Consider the following 22,000-nt stretch of genomic DNA (forward strand, 5'->3'; position numbering starts at 1 on the left):
AGCACCACACCCTATATGGTCGTTTGTAATGACTAAAAATCAGTAGGATGCGTGGCTGTGGTGCAGAAAATAAAATAAATATGCTACCTTGATGTTTTTCCCTTTTGTAAGACAAAGGTGAAAGGCTATTGCATGGAGAAATGAGGAAGACCAACAGTGGCAGTGGATGGGGTATCTGGAAGGTGCAGAACCTATAAAGGAGTAGCACTTGCGACATCTTTGCGGGAGAGGACACGTATTTTATTTTATAGAGTGCGTCATTTAAGTAATAATGCGGGAGAAAGTTATAGTGAGTTTGTATGGGCTACGGCTGGTATTGAATAAGATAAAAAGAAACTATTCTTAGGAAGAGTGTGAATCTGTGCCTTTCTGGACTTGGAAAATATGAAAGGGTGGTTGTGATAGGTGATTTGAATTAAAAAAAAAATGACAGAAAGGACAGTGAAAAACGGGAGTTGGAGTTGGAGATGAGATAAAAAAAAAAAATCCAGAAAGGAGAAGTACAGATGGTGTTATTGGAAGATGTCTTTGAAATAGGACTTAATTGTAGGAAATATATTTTACAAAAATAAAACTTAAATTAAATGGGCTTGGAATGGTGAGGAAAAAGAGAGAGAGAAAAAGAAAAGTCTGTTAGACTATGTACTGGCTCAAGAGTGGTGAGTGGTGAGAACAGGACTGAGTGGAGGATTATCATTTTTAGTTAAACCAAAAGTTTAAGAAAAAGGTTTGCCTGAAGAGGAATGAAAACATAGCAGTAACAGAGAAGTATGAAGAAAATGAGGAGGAAATAGAAGAAAATTTATTCTCAAAATAATGGAATTTGTGCAAAATAGTAGGATAAGGTTATGGGGTCAGCAGGATGAGTCTGAGGCCTTACAGGATGGAGGGATAAAAACAGTGGGGCGAGATGAGAAAATGCAACGTTTAATGAAGCAAAAATAAGGAGATTATTAAAGTGCGAGGGGGGATGGATAAGGTTACAAAAGAATATATGTAGTAAAGAAGAGATTAAGCTGAGCAACGGCTTCAGGGATAATAAGTTGTTCTACAAGGAAATAAATGAAGAGAGAAGGGTGAATGAGCACACGAATCCAGAAAGATAGAAATGAAGATACAGAGATGCTGTCTGAATAGAATACAATCCTAGGCTGAAAGAGGGACTATACTACCATTATGGATATTGGAAAGAGAGTTGGCACAGTATTAAAATACTGGAAGGGGTTATGGTTATATTAAGAATGCTTGAGGAATAGGCTAAAAAAAAAAAAATGTACAGACTCAAGGATTTGAAAGGATTACAAGTGAGATGTAGGACAGAGGTGAAAATATGGCTGAGTGGCTGACCCAGGTGAGTAAGGCACGTCTGAATGGGAGAAGGTTTCAAAGGAATGATGATGTAAAAAACACTGCTTTGGGTGAGGCAAAATGTGTTGGGTATAACTTTATTAGGATACCAGAAAGATGTCTTATAACTTTGACTGAGAAGGTAAGACAGATGGCAAAAGGTTTTATAAAGCAGTTATTTGACAGGTATGAAGCATAAGAAAAAACGCTTACTGAGTTGACAGTGATTTAAAGTCTTTGTGATGGAATTGTAGTAAGTATCAAGGTTTGTAGGGGTGAGTGTAACTGTTCTGGTGTACAAATGAAACAAGAGACATGGGTGTATTATTCCGCAGTCTCTTTAATATCTTTAAAGATGGAGTTATGTGAAAAGTGAGCGGAAGGACAAAAGACGAAGGTGCAGAATTGTGGGATAATAGGACTGTTCTTGAACTGTGTTTGTAAAGGGTGACACTAATAAACGATACAGTAATGAATGAGGGAGTGATGAGATCTGTATATGTAAGTGAGAATTCGTAGGTTTGCGCAAAAGGAAAAATTTAACAATAAATAAGTGTACAAATGAGGTTATGAGGGTGACTGAAAACCACGAAAATGGAACAATAGTGTTCCCATTTGTACGATAAGTATCGTAAGTACATTTTTATCTGTATAAGGTGCAATATCTTTCTGAATTATTGTAACCCTTGTATTACTAATTATATTCTTGAGTACTCTCAAATTTCTACTATAAATTTTGTATCTTTATACACTTCTAAAAGCAAATTCATCCATCTGGCTATCAGACTGCTTTGTCATTATATATGCAAGTACCACTGTTTTTAGGCAAATTTATATAAAAAAAAAAGTGCAAGAAACATGTTAAAAGCTTGAACTGTAAATGGGGCGTTCTAGACGGCAGAAATGGTCTGACCGAAGAAAGGGCTTGCAATTCTTCTGTAAATTTTAAATTAAATTATATTTCTTCCTAATTTCCTTATAAAAATATCTATTTACAATCGCCATCTGTCTAAATGAACAAAGTATCCATGGTCTCTCTCTCTCGCTCTCTCTCTCTCTCTCTGTGTGGGTACGTACGTATCTGTGTGTGTGCGAGCACTGAGAAAATTCCCACACTCTAAAGTAAAGTAAGCAAATATAATAGGTACCATTATTAAAAAAAAACTAAAACCCTGCATAAAGTCATTCTGAAAAAGCTCATGAATACAAAGTGGAGCTGTGAATTATAGTACAGATGGTGACAATGAATGGAAGTCCTATAATCTTACAATCACATTTTGGATAAAAATTTTGTAATACGGTAGGATGAGTCATAGAGTAGATTAAACAAGAAAGGAAGTAGGGTGTAAAAAAGGGCTGAAAGGAAACTATAGTTACAATGAATGTGGAGACTGTTGAACCAACACTCCTATATGGACGTGACTGTGAATGCTAAATGTGAATGAAAGAAAAGAGGGTGGAAGCTGTAGCATCTGTGACATAAAAAGAACCGAAAAGATGAGAAATTTGGAGATTAAGCGAGGTAAAAGGGTTAGTGCAAGTAAGAAGAGGTTTCAGAGTATTTGAGGGGGCTTGTCCATGTGGAGAGAATGAAGGATAGTAGGTAAGTGACGAAATTATTTAATTAAAAGTGCAGTGTGCATAGTGTGCGTGAGATGCTTTGATATGCTGCTAGTGAGCCTTCTGTAAAAACAGTTACTCATGAAAGCATTCTGCACAAAAGTATCCACAATACAGCAGCTTAAGAGTGAATGTGTCCTTAAGCACTTTTCTTTTCTTGTGAGCCAAACCCTGTAAGAGTGGGTCAACGTTATATATATATATATATATATGTGTGTGTGTGTGTGTGTGTCTCAGAAATTATATACACATATATGTATATTATTTATATATATATATATATCTATATATATATATAATATATATATATATATATATATATAATAAATATGATATATATATATTTGTTCGTCCGATTATTAAACAAAACCCACCTCGATTATACTAAAAATAACTAAATAATATAATAAAAGGAAATGCGCTCTTTCGCATAAAAAGAAAACGATAGCCCTTGCAAACCAGAGTTTACAATAGCAATACCAAGATATATCCATGATGAATATCAAGTTTATTCATTATTTTTGTGCAATGAGGTCTTCCCACGCAGACTGACATTTAGCACGTAGCCTTCACAGCCCTTAAAAATATTAAGCTTGTCACTTTCTCCGTCTTCAACTTGCGTCATACGTATTCTTTCAACACCTGCACAACACGACTATCAGCTGAAGGTTTAGTCGCAGTTCACAGGAGTGTTACATTTATGGAAATTTGCCTAAAAATATTTTTTGAACCTAGTTAATATGCTATACAGTAACTTAGAGCTGTATGAGGATGCGGCGTTCTCTGGTGATTAGGAGCTCTAACTTTCTGCAGCATTTCGCAAATTTTCGCTTCAGGAAATGTATGTACTACCTTTACAGCAATTGAAACTTTACCTTCTAAGCGTCTTTGTAACATACATATGCGACGGAATTTAATTCTTAAAATTATTATTTCTTTCGTGTTGTTTTATGTACCAAAGTACAAATTTGTATTACATCTATTCGTAATATAGGTCTTTCTATTCACCTACCTACGCCCACATATATACGTTTAATTTATATATGTGATAAAAATAACCCTACATAAAGTTTTATTAAATACCTGAAAGTACACATAAATATGTTTTATCCAAATTCATATACACAAATGTCTATCACCAAACGTGCGTGTATATATAAATACTGTATACACGTGTGTAACTTCTGGTATAAGAAGAGGCTGATGTAGCAAAAAGTAAGTTATCTTTGGGTCAGCAGATGAAAGTATCAACGGGGAAGTCATTTTTTTTTTCGCTGAAATAACCTTTGCCAGAAGAAACCGTTCATGGGTCAAAAAATCTGTGGTTGTCTGTATCTGCGATATTTGTCAAATAGTTTTAAAAGATTTGTCGCGTTTTTATCTGAACGCGACCAGAAGAAAGGATACGCTTAAAAATACACATCTGAACCCTATATTGCATTTTCAGAAAGCTCTTAAATACGGATAACTTCTTAACTATTTTGCCGTGGAATAAAGAACTCGGGGTTTCCTAAAACTCTATATAACTTATATAACTTTAAGAGCGTAAAGTCGAGAACAAGAATATATTCTTTTAAACCAGACCGTGTATATCTAGTATTTTAACCAAACTCCCGACAACATCCCCCTCCCCCCTCCATCATTCCCTCATCTACCTCCCTCTCAGCAGGTGTACAGGTTAGCATCCGCTGGAAGAAACCATCATATGGCAACGCTCTATTAGACTACGCCCATCCACACTACTAATTATGAATATTATTGTCCATATTTGGTCTTGTATGACAGTCTAGGCGTTTTCAAACCGTAGGGACAGCTTTGTTAGGGGGCATTTAGGCACACACATTGCAACACTATCTCCTATGGGTATTCATCTCAATCGTCTCCGGACTGAAGCTTCGCTAAATTCAGTTGGAAGTTCTGAAAAGATTCCCAATTAACCCAGGGTATTAGGCAGCTTTCCTTGTCGGCCTTCGTTCGATAAAAAAAAAAGATAGAAACTATATCCTTGAGGTTCATTCTCAAACCAAATAGATAGTGGTCATTAAGTTACCCGCCCCGTCGGCCGCTACACTGCATGAAAACATTAAAATCCTCGTGACCTCTCCTACTTTCCGGCCACCAACGCGGACGCTATTACATATTAAAGCATCTATTGGTCAAAGCATGTTCAAGATAAGAGACTGACTCATTGACTGACTTTTACTGCTCTTTTCTGAATCCTTTAAGGAACATACTGTAACATGACTTGGGACCTTATGCAAAACAAGTCTTTGATTCTTTAATCTGGGATTAAAAACGAGTCGTATATTCAAATTTCTCTCCTCCAACTAATTTTTTTTATTAGTACTGACATCGGCAGAGCACCTGTTCAACTAATTGGGGGTTTATAAGTTCATGCTAAGGATTAGGGAAATCTATTAATGAAAATTTTGTTCTGTCTTAATTTACTATATCAAAGATGAAAGTAGTTACTAATTCGATATAAATCAGAACATACTGACGGTTACCTTAGGAAGTATACATATTAAGGTAAAATTTTGGTTTAACAAGTAAAAACAAAATTTTCAATTAATAGGACGGGTGGGATACGCATCTACCACTTAAATACTTCAAATAGTGAAGTCGCCTGATATCTGAGTTTGTTTGTGAGAGTTTTTTTTTAGAGAGAGAGAGAGAGAGAGAGAGAGAGAGAGAGAGAGAGAGAGAGAGAGAGAGAGAGAGAGAGAGAGAGAGATTTCAAACGGAAGTCTTTATCCCAGTTTTCTTGCTACGAAGCAAAATAGCGGTTTTTTTTTACTCATAAGTTATGAAATTAAACTTCAAAACCAGTCAAAGGGGCCTCTACATTTTTTCTTTAGAGGGCGCTTAATAACCTGATTACCTGCTGGCATATATTTTGTGGTTTTATTACGGCTAATATAGCCATGAAAAATCTTTATTCGCAGTGTGCCCTAATAAACAGTTGGCTGTAAAAACAATCTTATGCAAAATTCACCAACTTCTAAACAAATATATAATTTACATGAGAGAGAGAGAGAGAGAGAGAGAGAGAGAGAGAGAGAGAGAGAGAGAGAGAGAGAGTGAAAAAAAATTTATTCCACAACAGCACTTTCCTGAAACACGAACTACAGACAGTTATAGTTTAAAAAACACAAGTGGATATTTCTACATAAAAAGAAATAATAACAACTGAAATACATACTTTTACTTTGGCAAAAATTTCTACCTTGGCAGTGTAGGCACGAACGTGTGAAAAATTATACAAAAACACTACCATGAAATAAAAGAGAAAAAGAAAAAGTAGATATCTCCAAATCCGATTAAACAAGCAATTCATATTTCCATACTTTTATTCAGATGTGTTTTTTTCTCTCTCTTTAGAGGACCAGGTATGCCCTACAGAGCCATTTTCTCGAACTTTCGGCCACTGAATGTGTTCCGGGGCTTGGGCGTGTCTACAGTTACCGCCACTGCTTTGAGCTATTTCAAACTAAATAAAGAAATAACATCCGAAGTGACTGACCCAACTACGGGGCACTGAATGCTAATTAACAAGGCATAAAGAAGCCATGGTCACACCACTGCGCTGAAAGAAAAGAGTAGTTCTTTTACAAGGACAAAGCCTGTTCTGAAACATTCTCTTGTGTGTATGAGAGAGAGAGAGAGAGAGAGAGAGAGAGAGAGAGAGGGGGGGGGATTAATATCTATCATTCCTATCACCTAAAAGAAAGAAGAACTTATAAGCAGAACCCCAAGCCCTTGTTCCGTAAACTGATGTAGTTCTCTGTACATGAAAATACATGTAAATCTACCTGAAGACATGATCAGTTATCATGGGTGTGTATGCCAATAAAACAAGAGAAATACTAAAGTTCGTGTTATTTTTTTATCTATGCGTGTTTAAAAGTTATGCTTAAACAAACAACAGATAAATTATTTGCATAATGACCTCAGAGTCATAAGCATAAAAAGAAACTGGTGATTAGTCATTCGCATACATTTGTACGAAATGGCAGAAAAATCTTGACCTCTGAACCCTTTCCTCGTATCAGATAAAGATCACCTCTTAAAAGACGTGGGCACAAACTATCTGTGAGGTTTCATAATTATATCATCACACGCATTTCAAAGGTATCTATGTTCAGCGATGCCTCATGAGATCTTGGAGAGATTTAGCAAATACATAAATAACTAAAATTATTAATAAAAATGTACACTTCTTTAGTATGATTCTACAGAGAGCAACATCCAGAAGCATTTCCCTAAGAAATTAATAATAATTACATCGTAAACATATGTTTTTTAATACTTTCAATGAGATGGTTGCAACTAGCTGCTTCCAATCAAGCTACTGCTCAATCTTCTTGTAATAACTAAGGATGGCGACAAAACAGGGCCTTTGTAAGTAAAATTTCAATACCCATGTAAAATGTATCAAAACAGGCTTCTTAAAGCTCCTGTAATATACTTCAATTCAAGACTGAAGTGCAATCAAAAGGAAGTGATTCTGTGATCTCTCATTCTCTTTGGATAGTACAGCAGATAAGTAGAAAAATACTTCAGATTCTGATACAAGCATGAAATTTGGCACGAGTGCTCATTTTAACCACATCTGAAAACTCTGGGTGTCCACGCAAAATTTCAAGATGGCCGCTAGTTGTTTTGATTTCTGACACTGAGTAAATCATTGTTGAAATAAATATATCAATTATTATTCACATAATGTCTTCCTGGGTAGAAACGTTAACTGAAAATATCTCCAGAGCTCCTACTACTATATTTACCACTGTGATAAAGATGGCGTACAAAATGGACGCCATGAAACACTTTCCTTGATAACTCTGCAACTAAGAAAGATAGAGACCTGACATTTTTATCTAGGCCAGATAATTTTTCTAGCATTTCTATTAGGCGATTATCAATATTAAATCTTGGAAAGGGACCCCATAATGCTACTGATAAGTATACAAGCACAAGACTATAATGGAGTAATAATAACAAAGTATCTTATTCATGTTCGAGCACTGTCTCAATGTCGTTTTTAAAGCGTAAAATGAACGCAAGATTTTAAAGATGCGTGGTGTCACCTTTTAGTGTGACAAAATTCTCATTCAGATGTATCTGAAGCATCATTTGTAACATTTTTTGACTTGAAGGAAGCAGGGGGATTTTTGTGAAGGAGTTAGGTAACTCAGGCACAGATTTTATCCTCTCTGGCCCAAACTGTACACTCTTTCCCCTGGTTGTCTTTGGCAGGGTGCTGGAATACCAAAATGCTAGTCCCATGAAAAGAGGTAGTAGCCTAGATGCTGAAGGTTTGTGATCGATGTTTTCCATCACCGCAGTGGTAAACCCCATTCTGAAGACGGGTGGACAGACTACACCCCCTTCCACATACTTGGTGATAGTGGCAACTCCCAGTCGGGCTGATATATCCAGCACCCTGTCAGAGAAACTGCTCATGCCATGATTATGAAGCATTTCTACCTGGTTTCGGCACAGATAGCCATCCATGCCCATGAACACTGGAAAAGGAGTGTCCCTATCCTTTGAGTGTCAGTGTACACTTGCTCCTTCCTTCTGTTTTGAGAAACAGTTGTACTGCAGGAGCTGAGCAACAGCCAGGTCTGACTGATGAGCCAACCCTAGTTGTGACTTTACGTCTGCTCCATGTTCGACCATACTAGTGAAGTGGAGCAGGCTGAGGTATGGCATCATTGATGCATCCTTCACCAAAGGTGCCATCATACCAGGACTGATGATCCAGAATATGCCTCCTCGGTATCTTTGCTACTTTAGCAATCACAAGAGTATTTGAGGTCAAATGCCCGAGATAGGGATAAAGCTACATCTTTCTGCAAGGCAAGTAGCACACTTCCTTTCTTGTGTGCTTATAATTCAGGGATTTCTGCTAATAATTTGTCCTTTAATCTTGCTGTATTTACAATGGGTGAGGCAATGCCCAATTACTCCATGCACTGCTGTTATAATTTGATATGTCTGCAAGAGGGAATATGGCAGGACCATCCGGACTCAAGCTGGTTTCAATGACATAATTAACCAGCTCTGATAGAACCAGTGGATATACATCTGGTTCTACGATAGGACCTCTCCTTATTGTAAAGGCCAATGAGCCATACAAGATGGTATTTCAGCTCTGTGCAATTGCATCACCTGCACCTAGTGTCACCGATAATTTACCATCATTAAGCGTGTGAGCACTCATGTAGTCTCCTGTTGAGATTCATGGGCATTACTTGGTGAGATCTGATACAGGTGGCACATTTTCACATAAAATGCATGCTTCATTATCATGACTCATTTGACACTGCTTAGCATGCTTTTCCTGTGGTTCACTACCTTCAACTGTAAATCTTTGCTTTCTTGCACGAGTAAGTTTTGCATCATTAAACATGACCCTACAGCACTTAGCCATGGCTCGGCTCTCCTGCCCTGGAACCTGCAGTCAATTCAGGCGCGGTTGTCTACCTAGATCTACCTACTATAATTATACTTTCTACCAGCCAAATGATATGGGGTTATTCGACAACATTTGGGAACTAAACTACTAAACTACACTAAACTAAAGCTAGGCACAGCATAAGTAAAGAAAGATTAACTGACACTGAACCTTATGCAGAGTTATGCAACAGTGAAGTACCAGTGTGCTCTGGTTGTGGCCTGACATTCACTCTTTTAAACTAAAACTAAAGATAAAACCACCAACTAAATTATATATAGACTTGCAAGCTATTATATTGAACAGGAAGACATTTTTCCATGTCTACTGAATCCTGAGACGTAATTATTTAAGGTTTTTGACTGCCATATTGAATGCTATCTCTTTATATATGCTATTTAAATCTTTAACAAAATATAAATTTTATTTTTGCTTTGTTACTCTGCCTAAAATGTGTATAAAAAAAATTGCGTAAAAACATGACCACAGGCACATGAGTCTCATGTTAAAACTTGACTAACGGCCATCTTGAAAAAATGGCAACCATTTTGGAATTTTGAGTAGACACCCCATAATTTTTTCAAAAAGTGGCCTATGGAGAAGATGTGTACCAAATTTCATGCTTGAATTATTAACTGCAGTATTTCAGTTGAAAATATTTTATTTACTGAACTAAGTTCAAATCTACTACAAGGTTAATGCACAGAAATATACGAGGTATAGGACTAACTTAAAGCTATTTTCATACTCACTTTACGTTTATTTAAACGGCACTAGCTCGCATTGTTATTATTTTTTATCAAAAGTATTAAAATTGAATGTACCATCAGTCTTTTGCAAGTTAATTATTTGCTTCTTTAGTTTAATCTTGAGACCTTGATCGTAATTGTTAGGTAGAAATCCGACTGAACTTATTATCTGACCCCTATTTCTCAAGGTCATAGAACTACGTATTTTGGTGCAAAATCTAAACACCACAGCACCGTTTTGCCATAAAGCTTTTATGAAAAAATCTTTAATCTGAAAATATACGCGATTCTCTTTTTCCAATTAGTACCGACGTTTAATTGCATAAACAAGTAAAGTGAACTTGAAGATGAATGAATAATTAATAATTATCTGGCGTCGTGACTACCAGGATCATTGACGCCGAATGAAGCCATTTGGACAACCAATTTGGGAAAAATCCACACACACATCATAAAAACTCTTAAAATCCCAAATCATTGATTGTACTATAGCTAGCGCAAAGATGCTACTTACGCAAATAAACACCACCAAAGCTAAATTATTATTATTATTATAAAATAGTTTAACCAGGCCACTGAGCTGACCTTCAGCTCCCATGGGGCTGGCCCAAAGGATTAGATAAAATGCAAGGTCAAGGCCAAAAGCCACGAGCTTGGACCAAACAGGTCTTATAGGATAATAAATAATGAATTAAGATTAAATAAGAAATTGCACAGAGGCAAAGGCTTTCATACTAGAACACAAACAGGCAATAAATACATTTATTCACGTTTCCATACATTCATTCTAAAAACCAAAGCTAAAAACTACACACATACATAAAAGCGAAATACCTAAATTTCGTTAAAAACTCCAACTTCTTTTAAAAATTCAACCACACACTCATAATCATACTGCGCTTCTTCACCCAAAATCTTAGTCAAACTGTAATTACCATCTCTATCTCTTTTGTCTTTAAAGTGCTGCTCTCTCAGTTCCCGATGACTAGGACATTCAACTAGCAAATGCTTAATAGTCATCGGGACGAGACAGTCATCACAGTAAGGTTGGTATTCACCACTCATGAGATACCCATGTGTCAATCTTGTATGTCCTATACGGAGGCGGCATATCGTTACTTCCATTTCCTAGGCATAGATTCATATTTCCAAGGGTGTGTACGTGTGGCAAACTCTTTCATTTTATTTGGTCCTGCTTCGTTCCATTGCTGTTCCCATAATCTTGCAATGAACTTTGATATACTAGGAAAAAAGTCTCTATATGGTACAGCAATTGGTCTTGGTATCATATTGGTTGCTGCTGATTTAGCTAGTTGGTCTGCTTTTCATTTCCAAATATATTTACATGCGCTGGGACCCAGCAAAAAGATATAGTAATCCCTCTACGCTGATGTAGAAATACCCACTGTGAGATTTTCAATGTAATTGGATGATCAGTATTAAAAATTTCAAGTGCCTGTAATGCACTTTTGGAATCACAAAAGATGGTGATATTAGTGGAATTCTGGAGGGTTGCAATATGTTCCAATGCTGTTAAAATTCCATACAGTTCCGCTGTGAAGTTCGATGCTACGATGGGTAGTGCTCCTCTGCGACTAAAATCATCACTAAAAACTCCATATCCGACTCCATCATCAGTTTTGGAGCCATCAGTAAAAAAACAATGTAGAGCCTGAGTGCTCTGCAGCATGTTCTAAAATAACACTCTGATTTCTGTATCTGATTTTTCTCTTTTAATACCTTTAAAATATTTACAAAATTTAATTACAGGTAATTTCCATGCTGGGTAATTGGTAAATTAACTGGACCATACAGGATTTCTTGACATATTCATTTTTTCCAAGATCTTTTTCACTCTAAAACTAAAAGGCTTAGGAAACCTTGGATGATTTTCATAAAAGTTGTTGAAAGAATTTCTATTTTGCTGCTTCAAAGGCTTTAGAGTTGGGGATTCTCTGAACCTAAACCAATATCTGATAATTGATGATTGTCGATATAACTCTAGTGGGATTTCTCCCGCATCAATTAATAAACTTAAGATGGGAGAAGATCGAAAGGCACCTGTTGCCAAGCGTATAACAGTATGAGTACTGAATCTAAGATAGCAAGACGATTAGATGAAGCAGAAGAATATATTTCACATCCATAAAGTAATTTTGAAATATAAGTGATTTGTGTAGTTTTATAACTGTCTGCCTGTCTGCACCCCAGTTGGTATTAGATAATACTTTCAAAATACTTAAAGCTTCAAGGCACTTGGTTTTAATATGTTTCAGATGGGGAAGCCAATTGAGTTTTTTGTCGAATATGAGGCCTAAGAAGCGTACCTCTTCAACACAGGGTATTCTATGGTTGTACAGATAAAGGTCTGGGTCGGGGTGTACTCCCCGAAGGTGGCAAAAATGCATAACAGTAGTCTTACTGGCTGATATTTTAAATCCCTGTTGTTCAGCCCAATGTACTAGCTTATTTATTGTCAATTGTAATTTCCTTTCTGCAACCGACATTCGTGATGCAGCAACAGATATTGAAAGATCATCTACGAATAGGGTACTCAATACATCCTTGGGTATAACAGACACGACTCCATTTATTGCTAAAGCAAAAAGTGTGACACTAAGCACACTTCCTTGTGGGACACCCTCTTCTTGGCATCGTCTATCTGATAATGTGTTGCCCACTTTAACTTGAAAATATCTACATTTCAAGAATGCTTGAATGAATAGGGGCAATTTTCCTCGTAGACCACAGGTATGAATTGTCTTAAGAATGCCATGCCTCCAAGCAGTATCATAAGCTTTCTCAATATCAAAAAAAATAGTTATATGGTGCTGCTTGGAAGCAAAAGCTTCACATATGGAGGTTTCCAGCTGCAGTAGGACATCTACTGCGATGCATCTTTCTAAATCCACATTGTGAGGGTGAGAAAATACCATTACGCTCTAAATACCAGACAAATCTTGTATTCACCATTTTTTCCATCAACTTGCATAAACAGCAAGTTAGTGCTATTGGTCGATAACTAGCCACTGAAAAAGGGTCTTTACCTGGTTTAACAAAAGGTAATACGAAAGCCAATTCCCATATGACTGGGTAGCTACTTTCATGCCATAATCTGTTAATTATACTTATTATAAATAGTTTTGTATTTTTTGAAATATGCCTAAACATTTGATAGGGAATTTCATCCGGACCAGGGGCAGTGTTATTGCTGCTGGCCAGGGCAGCATCAAATTCCCTTTCTGTAAAGGGTAAATTATATGGCTCTATCTTATCTGTGGAAAAGTCTAATCGCAGTTGTTCTTCTCTTCTTCTATATTGATATCCAGGGGAACTGTCAGATTTTTTGAAACTTGCAAAATGATCGGCGAGTTTATCACTTACATCTTTTGCGTCGGCGATGAGGTTGTCATTAACTTTAAGTACTGGGGGGGGACTGGGAGTAAATTTCCCAGCAATCTTTTTTATTTTTTTCCATATACTGCAGATAGGTGTTCGGTGGTTAATGGACGATACAAATGACGCCCATGACTGCCTTCTAGCAGTTTTCATTGCCTTTCGAAAACGCGCTCTATTCTGTTTGTATATTATCATGTTTGCTATAGTTCGGAGTCTACGATAACGTGTAAGTGATGTCTTGTGACTCGGTGTAATAGTGTGAGCTCTTCACACCACCACGGGACTGGGCGTCGCCTGAAAAGACCTGTAGTTTTTGGTATAGAAATGCCATACCTGCTGTATGGAATGTCCCATTTAATAAATCGATTGCATCATCTGCCGTTGGGAAGTCATTTGCGTCACTTTCTATTTCGCTTAGTTCTTGAAATTTGTTCCAATCTGCTTTTTCAACATTCCACCGTGGAGATCTTTGAACTGGTGGGTCATCATTGGAATTTATTATTATGGGAGCATGGTCACTGCTTTGCCAGTCATCATTCGTCTTCATCTGAAATCCATCGTGCAATTGGAACTAGATATTGTAAGGTCTAAGCATGAGACTGTACCTGTCTGGATATGGTAATGAGTGGGTTCTCCGGTATTTAAAAGTCCTAAATCTTCATTTTCTATTATGGAAGCTAATATATTCCCTTTTTGATTTGATGTCACATCTCCCCATAAAGGATGTCTGCCATTTAATCTACCATGAGAAGAAAATGGTCGTGGCGAAGTGCGAAGCGATGAAGGTAAATCAATTAGTCTTCTCGAGTGATGGGATTGTTTTGGTGGAAAGATAAAGGGAAACAGAGTGTGTATTTTCGTCTTAGGTGAATTTGAACCGCAACAGCCTGTAAAGGAGTATTTAGTGGATGGAAAATGAGGAAGGTCCCTGCGAACATAAATAAGGCAACCTCCATGTCTTCCCACACTTCCAAATTATATTGTGTTCTATATGATGTATACTCTCTAGGGCAAGGTGTTGTGGACATCAAGCATTGTTTCTTGTAAACATACAGCAATAGGGAGTATTTATAGAGTAACACTTTAAGTTCCTCATATTTTGCACGAAGTCCCTTGACAATTCCACTGTAAAATTGAAGAGAAGGTGTCTAGGTTTTGGAGGGTAGTCCCCTCTATTCAAGGTCATTTTTGAATGCTTAGTGGATGGAGCTTTGCTTGTAAATTTTTGATGACGATTGTTTTTCTTCGCCAGTTTGCTCATTGATTTTGGTTTTGTCTTTTGTTGGAGTTAATGGAGGAGAGGATGAGGGTGTTCTTACCCTCTTCATTTGTTTTTTTCCCTCTAATTCCATTAAATCAGGCAGAGATTCTGCCTGAGATAATGCAGAAGGTGGAGTAGAGGGAGGTTTGAGGGAGATATCCAGTTTGTTATATGGAACGTTTATTTTATCCGTCTTTGCCGATTGTGCTCTAACCTTACTAGGCTGAGCACTTGGCCCAGTATGTCGGGCCACAGGAGTAGAAGCATCCTTTATTGAGGATGAGGAAGGATCAGCAGATTGGAGTGGAGCCCTAGTGGTGGAATGTTTGAACCACAGGGCTGAGCATCCTTCATTGAGGATGAGGAAGGAGTAATGGATTGAAGTGGAGCCCTTGTGGTAGTAAGGGCTTTAGAATAACTCTTGGCTCTTCCCAAGAGTCGTCTTGCATGTCCAATACGATGTGCTCTGTATATGCTTTATTTAACCTGCTGCTGTTTCAACTTTAAATTCTTCACATATTTTATCAACTGATTTGTGCTCTAGCTGACAATTAATGCATTTAGGTATATCTGAGCATGGGGCCATGTTCTAGGCAGAGCAATTATTACACATCTTATTATTTTTACAAACTTTAGATGGATGACCAAATTTAAAACAATTAAAACATTGTAATGCTTTTGGTTGAAAAGGTCTAACTCGCACTCTTTCATTTTCTATTACTATATGAGATGGTACATTACTGTCTTCAAAAGTAAAAATCATCATGTTGCCATTTGGGACCTTTTCACTTTCCATACAGTTGGTGGGACACATATCTAAAATTTCTTCTTCAGTAAACTCGTACAAGTCTCTATCAAAAAGCCACACCTCTTCCATAGCTTAAAACAATTTTAGGTGAGGACTAATTTTCTCTATTATATCGTTGTTATCAACTTTCATCATTGTTAGCATCTGTGACTGAGTTTTAGATTTTGCATGAATAAGTACAGAGCTCTTACCAAATCTAGTAATGTCACCACTCATTATGCCACCTATTTTTTGCTGAAGGTATCTACTAAACTTGTAATAGTTGAAGTTCTCCTCCTTGGCTTTAACTACCAGCCATTTAGGAGGTTGGGGGACTCTTATTTTGTCAACGTTGCTACTATTGGAGTTGATTGGATTCCATTCTGCAGGTTTATAAATGTCTAAGTTTCTTGGGGCTTTATCCGTCAAGGCTCCTTTAACTAATGAGTTACATACATTCAAGGTATCAAATACTACAGGTTGCTTTAAAAGCATCTTCATGTTTATCAAATGTTACCCAAGCTTCCCATTTTCCTTCTGTGTCAAGAAAGTTCATACGAATCTCTGCTATATTGCCAAACATGTTCAAAGATGTCGAGATATCCTCATAGTTACACTGAAGTGGAATATTTTTTCATATGTATAACTTTCAAATGCGTCACTCTACTATTATTGGCATCTGGGGGGTTCAAAGAATGGTCTTTGTTTGAGCCAGAAGTCGTCAACGGTGCCAGTGAGTCCATTTTCCCAGGGGATGTGGGTTCACAGTCCGGATCCATATTTCGTTTACTAAAAAAAAAAATAAAACTCTTACTTGGTTATATCAAGAAAGTATCGTGAGTCACTCAGGTATTCACATTCTCCACCAATGGCACTAGTGAGAGTTGACTCCCAATGGTCCACCCCATACCCTACCCATACAGGATAGCACCAATACGTTTGTGGTGGCCCAGGTATAAGCCAATCCGCCTGCTGGGAGCTCTGATTCCACTAATGGGAATCATCTCCCCACCCACAAAACGTATTGGTGGGCTTCCGGACAAAAGCCAGGAGTCCCACCCCCAGAAAACCAGCTCCCCCTGGATTCCGATGAGCCAGTCCCAGGAGATGGTTCCGCCCTCAAGATAGCAATGGGACAAAATCCCATTACTTACTCTCAGGTCCAAACCATATCAGGTGGTGACTCAACCACCACAACTCCCACTATTCGCTTCAAATGCAAACCCTTCCTAACCAACGATCCCTTCTCAGACTCACCTTAGTAGTTAAAATTAGACGAAAGTGGAAATGTCCACACCATTTATTGCCAAAAGTTTGTAGGCGTTCCGTCAGGATCCGGCCTTCACAAGAGTGAAGGCAGGATCCCTTACCCCCTCACCACGTGAAGGAACCTACTCGAGGGGTGTGAACTTGAAGAATTCCATAGGTTTCTACCCTCATGTTTCTACATTTTATCATGCAAATGTTTGTTTTCCGTATCATTCATATTCTAAGGTTTTAAACATTAAAAGTTCTGTCTTCCCATACCGTATATCGTGAAGATTATTCATAGTTGACTGTACTGTACAGCTGCCAGATTTCTATTATTAATGCTAATTCTGTTGTTACTAGAATTTATTTACATTCATGATTATTAATCACCACCGTCCGTGAAAAAATGTCCTCTTATCTAATTAGATACTTATGCTAAATACTATATAGCTTTGGCAGAAGGCTTTCAATACCTGTGGGAAATGCATCTAAAATCTATCACAAATTATATGGCTTAACTCTTCACTATTTATTTGTACACATCTTGAAAGTGGGAAACAAAACGGCTAATTAATATTTTCATCTACTTGATACGAAGGGTGTATGTATGGTAATTAGGGCCTTAGCCCACGGTCTAGGGTCACTATATAACATATTGAGGGCCTAAGCCCATGGTCTAGGGTCAGGAAAACCAAGCTGCTTCAAGTGAAAATTGAAAATCATGGAAGCCATCTTCCGCCATAAAATGAGATTATCATAGAACATTTGACAGCTTCATATGACAAAAACTAAATCGTCATCTAAGCTCTATCACCTTCCATAAAAATGAAAGGAAAGGTATGCTCAACAAGAGCACTGGGCACCACAAAGCTATTCCCCCGTCCCTCAAAAAATATAGGTCCCTTGTCTGGAAGCGGACCTCTCCCATATCTAATTATTTGTTACTAACCAAGAAACACAAAGTAGGTAACTAACGTGAAGGAAACTTAGCCTACGTGATTAACAGAAACCTAAATGAAAACAAAAAACCACTCAACTTTAATGAAGATTTGGCTTTAGGTGAAAAAGACTTACAAAATATTTCAGGAAACATTCAGACTAAAAGACATTCCATTTAAAAGTGGTGCCATACAATCAATTCTTATATATATAACTCCAAGTCCTAGGAAATTATGGAGAAATTTTTCGTGAGTTAGGGTATGTATTGGAACAAACAAAATTGTCATTTCAATAAATATGGCACTCGAAAAAAAACTTGAAACGTTACTTATAAAACTGAACCTAACTTGCTAATTCCAAACAAAACTGAAATGAAAATTCAAAGAAACCGGGAACATGACTATAAAGACGCTTTGGAATTGAAACTCTTTAATATCGTGAATTCCAGCTGGTTAGGAAGAGCACTTCCAACGCTCTAGTGAGAGGAGTTTCCAAAGACGAGTGAGGTGAACAATCCCACTGAGTCAGAGGTGACGACCTCTTTGCCTGTAAGCAAAACGTAAACACACCTCAATAACCTCTAAACCTGTCTACCTGCACTGAGTCATCAGCAGTGGACTCATCCAGCAGCGAGAGCCTTTGGAAACCCGACGGAGGAGAACCAAAACTTCTGAAGACTTGAATGTCTACCGGGCAATGGCCTCTATACATAGGAAAAAACGTATTTTTGTTCGTAAACTGCAAAGCAGTTACTTCGTTTTTACAGGAATTGATTAAAAGTTACACGTAAAAATTTATCTTACATATAATTTCTAATACTATTCAAAATATTTTAGACAAGAACAGTTATACTTTTTTTAAACGTTATGATGCTACCGTAATTAGATATTCACAATGCATAAATGACTTCATTACCCTTCCTGAAAGATATAAAGAGGATGGTTTAGTAATAACAGCAGTAAAACGCTTCATTTTTTAAACCTCAGGACTGCCTTTTACTCCACTGCCGAAGAAGACTTTAGCTACAAAAGCTAAAAGGTAAACGCCATACGAAAGACCGGTCTTCCGGAGAAAGTCTCTGTACAACCGCCAAGAGAGGAGCAAATGAAAGGCGTTGTCTGCCTCTTGGCCAAAGGAGCTAGCTGTTGGGGATGCTGAAGTTGCTGGACAGCTGCCATCAAGAAGGGTGGACCTCGCTCTCATTGATTATTTGCATTGAAGACGAGTTTTTGCTGTTGATCCTCATGCTTATTCTTATCTATAGTAACTATTTCTGTCCCTGATGTCATCCTCAAGGAGGGAGATGAGTGACCAAATGAGGCAAGGTCACTAGAGCCTCGGCAGCAGCCACCGTCATCACCAATATCTGCGAAAGATGGGTCCTCCGCAAGGGTATCAGACTTACAAAGACTCTTCTTCAGTACAACTGGTTCTCTCTCTCTCTCTCTCTCTCTCTCTCTCTCTCTCTCTCTCTCTCTCTCTCTCTCTCGTCAGCATCCTAGATGAGGTTAATTGTGACGATGCAATAGCTTATGTCAGCGGAGAGAGAGAGAGAGAGAGAGAGAGAGAGAGAGAGAGAGAGAGAGAGAGAGAGAGAGAGAGAGAAATTAGCCGTGATTTACGAATTTCAATAATAAAAAATGACACATTTCTTGGAGCTTATGAATTAATAATGAGAGAGAGAGAGAGAGAGAGAGAGAGAGAGAGAGAGAGAGATGGAGAGAGAGAGAGAGAGAGAGAGAGAGAGAGAGAGAGAGAGAGAGATTCTTTTTAAAATATGGATGAATGCGTAGGCTGTAAAACAAGGCAATTATGATACTTGAATTTTTTCAAGGCTGCTGATTCAATACGCGCAGCTAAGAGCAAGGCTACAAAGTTACAATTGAAGGGTATGCAATTCTAGACATCATTTAATCATCTCAGTATTCCCGTACATCATTTGAGCCTCTTCCATTTAATATATCATACTTTTAAAATATAATTCTTAACAACAAGCTAGAGCGGATTTTGGTGGCTGGATTTAAAGTGAAATTTTTTAAAGGCAATTATTTTCCGCCTACAACAAAGAACTACTTCCAGCTAGTATATCATATCTAATGCTGACTATCTTACGTAATAAAGGCCTATCAATATAATTAAAGAGGATGTTACTTTACTAAAATATCATCTGATATCCAATCCCATAATTCATCTCTAAGCCGTGTTAAGTATATAATATATATATATATATATATATATATATTGTGTGTGTGTGTGTGTGTGTGTGTGTGTGTGTGTGTAATTAATCATTATTCTCTTTCAGGAATAAATCACAAATATTATATATAAAGGAACACATTCAAGCCTTCATTATATGAGACTAAAGAACTTTAAAAAATTATGATCTCCATCATCATAAGCCGAGGACTCAATTTCTAAAATAAAAAGCTTTAAAGTTAAATTTACGATCATTTTCTTGGTTACGAAACAGAGAAACTGAATTAATTTAGGTTTTACTGCAGCTGCATAACATTATTAAGGGCGCAATAAGGTTCCAATGTTACATAAAGCTGAAAAATCTGTCAATTTCAGAGTAGTGTCTTGTTTACTGTGATCTGGTTAAACTGTATGACGATCATGATCAAGGATTACAAGTCTCTCTCTCTCTCTCTCTCTCTCTCAAGACCAAATCGCCCAGAGGAAGAATCAGAGCGTAAACGTGTGCGTGCTCAGAGGTTCCTTATTTTCTGGGACTAATTTCTGGTTTCGAGTCCATCCACGTTCCTCTGAGATTCTCAGAGAAATTTATGCCTTGTAGCCCATCCGGTTGAAGCTGTTCCCTCTGGTTCTGCATCAATGCCAGGGGCATTATTTTTTCCCTTCTTTCCAATTCTAAACTGGAGTACTTTTTTCATCTCTCTGGAGTCTATGAACAGAGAGAATTTCAAGAATAATATAATCATGTTCCGGTTTATCGTAATGGTTTTGACCTCTCTCTCTCTCTCTCTCTCTCTCTCTCTCTCTCTCTCTCTCTCTCTCTCTTCTCTCTCTCTCATTGTGCTTGTATTATACAACATATATTTTTATAGCAAAGGCAAAATCCAGGACAATAATTAAGATTCCCTACGACTTTCAACCTTCCTGACAGAAAGCAACAACGAACGGGAATAATGTAACTACGCGACGTTGACGTCTGAAGGAACTCTCTCATAATCCATTCAAGTTTGAAATGAAATGACTCATCAGGGCTTTTGCATCGCCAGAGTTCTCTTGTGTACAGTGTTTATCTGAACTCAATACTAGACAAATATGAGTACATATGATATCCCCTTCAAAGGTAAGTCAACTAATCTGTATAAATGGCTTATTTACAAGAACGACAATTGAGTATATATACTCGGTTTGTTAAAACTATTAAAAAAATTTTCATAATGGTGGAAATGCGAGAACTTAATTTTTTAAGATCACCAAGAACGAGATCACCAGGAATCGTTCACAGATTACACTGAAAATCCCCCCAAAATATGCCAATACTATAAGAAACTACTAATACAATTCGAAAAAATTTGGTAAAAAACGTCATTTTCAAACTCCCCAATTACCGTAAAATCCAGAGGTGTAATCATTATTTTTGCCAAAACATTAACGATAGGGATGAAAATAAAGCATCCCAGGAAATTAAAAGTAGCTTATTAAAATCGACAGCTAGAGCATCTGAAGAGCAAAAGAGAAAAAATAAGTCAAAACTGCTAATTGTTATCGGAACTTATTTTCCTAATATGATCATACTTGCTACATGAATGTATGGTTTGCAGATTTATGAATAAAATCCGCAAGATAGTAATTGTGGATCATTATTGATATATTATCATTTACAACAGCTTCACGGCACAGCTGCTTTGTATGTAAACTTCCAAAGCAATTCGTCCGAAGCATTTGTTCCGAGATGAACGAAGAGAACTGAAGCAAGACAGCTGAAGAAGCTGGAGAGACAGGAGAGGAAAGACATCACAGGTCACGGAAGCAATGAAGCTGAGGCCACGGTCGCCGAGGCCGTGGGGAAGTACCGCTTACATTCTGTCACGCAAGGCACACTGTAGGTGTGTGAAATGAGAATGAACTCTTTTTAACGTTTTCACTTACAAATTGGCATAAGTCTCTAAATTGAAATTCCCCAAGACTAATGTATAGGGCTTCTACCATTCAAA

Source organism: Macrobrachium nipponense, chromosome 1 (genome assembly GCF_015104395.2).
Source record: "Macrobrachium nipponense isolate FS-2020 chromosome 1, ASM1510439v2, whole genome shotgun sequence".
In the NCBI taxonomy this organism is placed as follows: domain Eukaryota; kingdom Metazoa; phylum Arthropoda; class Malacostraca; order Decapoda; family Palaemonidae; genus Macrobrachium; species Macrobrachium nipponense.